The 1,760-nt window shown below is 44.3% G+C and overlaps 1 pseudogene; it reads left to right on the top strand.

Moving 5' to 3' along the window:
* Positions 1-504: 504 nt before the first annotated feature.
* On the top strand, positions 505-1,391 carry LOC119467230 (annotated as a pseudogene).
* The last annotated feature ends 369 nt before the right edge of the window (positions 1,392-1,760 follow it).

Below are 1,760 nucleotides of genomic sequence, written 5' to 3'. Positions count from 1 at the left end.
GGCTGAGTCTAAAATTGTTTTTAGCTGTATCTTGAAGTTGTGGGTTCCATACACAAATTATTGTATGGACTTAAATAATCAATCAGGAAATAGTCTAGTGGATATACATGTACACTCAACACCTTGGCTATTCATCTTAACGGACTTTTGTTCAAAAGGTCATCCTGCTTCTTTTGCTGTGAAGCTCTTTGGTCAACTTAAAGCATTGCTTTTCTTTAGCCCAGTCCATGGTTTTGGCAATATCTACTGCAATATATGAAGACTTTGAAACAATTAAGAACTACAGTTTATTTCTATATACTTCACTTCTTTTCCTTTCTCAGATTATTTTGGGACAAATCCCAAATCAATTCATTTACAAATATTCCACATTGTATCTTAAAATAAGAATTATCTCTCCTTTCTCTCTTTTAAAAATAACAGGATACTTTCTGTGCTACCTGTAGAGGGGCCCATATGGCATTGTTCTGGATTCCCGTTGTAACTTCAAGGGAACCTTTCACAATGTCCGGAGCCCTTGGAGTACTGCAAATGAAGGGGGAAGATGTCCTTAAGTTCCTTGCAGCAGGAACCCATTTAGGTGGCACCAATCTTGACTTCCAGATGGAACAGTACATCTATAAAAGGAAAAGTGATGGCATCTACATCATAAACCTGAAGAGGACCTGGAAGAAGCTTCTCTTGGCAGCTCATGCCATTGTTGCCATTGAAAACCCTGCTGGTGTCAGTGTTACATCCTCCAGGACTATTGGCCAGAGGGCAGTGCTGAAGCTTGCTGCTCCCACTGGAGCCACTCCAATTGCTGGCCGCTTCACTCCTGGAACCTTCACTAACCACATGCAGGCAGCCTTCAGGGAGCCATGGCTGTTTGTGGTTACTTACTCCAGGGCTGACCACCAGCTTCTCATGGAGGCATCTATGTTAACCTACCTACCATTGCTCTGTGTAACACAGATTCTCCTCTGTGCTATGTGGACATTGCCATCCCATGCAACAACAAGGGAGCTCCCTCAGTGGGTGTGATGTGTTGGAGGCTGGCTTGGGAAGTTCTGCCCATGTGTGGCACCATTTCCTATCAATGCCCATGGGAGATCATGCCTGCCCTCTGCTTCTACAGAGATCCTGAAGAGACTGAAAAAGAAGAGCAGGCTGCTGCTGAAAAGGCTGTGACCAAGGAGGAGTTTCAGGATGAATGGACTGCTCTGGCCCCTGAGTTCACTGCTCCTCAGCCTGAGGTTGCCAACTGGTCTGAAGACATGCAGGTATCCTCTGTGCCTATCTAGCAGTTCTCTACTGAAGACTGGAACGCTCAGCCTGCCACTGAAAACTGATCTGAAGCTCCCACTGCTCAGGCCACTGAGTGTGTAGGAACAGCCACTGAATGGTCTTAAGTTGTTCCTGCATGGGCTCGTAAGCAACATGGAAATAAGGTTGATGGAAAATAAACATCAGTTTCTAAAAATATAAAAATTAAAAGAACGTGATGCAATGATCAAATCTAAAAAAAAATAAACCATTTAATCATCTTTCCTCTGTATCATCAATATCCATTCAGTATCTTTGTTTCCTGGCTGGTGTTTTGTGGTCCCCAAGTCACATTTTCTTGCGCTGATGGATGTCAGCCTCACAGCTCTGTGTAAACTCAGGCTCACTGAATGTCTCATACAAGCATGCATCCTAAGCCTTTCTGCACCAAGGCAGACAGCACACCACTGGGCCAACCACAATGCACCCCAAAAGTGAGGGGATAAAACCCCAAG

This window comes from Cebus imitator, unplaced genomic scaffold, assembly GCF_001604975.1.
Source record: "Cebus imitator isolate Cc_AM_T3 unplaced genomic scaffold, Cebus_imitator-1.0 Scaffold268, whole genome shotgun sequence".
NCBI lineage: Eukaryota > Metazoa > Chordata > Mammalia > Primates > Cebidae > Cebus > Cebus imitator.
This window is presented reverse-complemented; position numbering and strand designations above follow the sequence as displayed.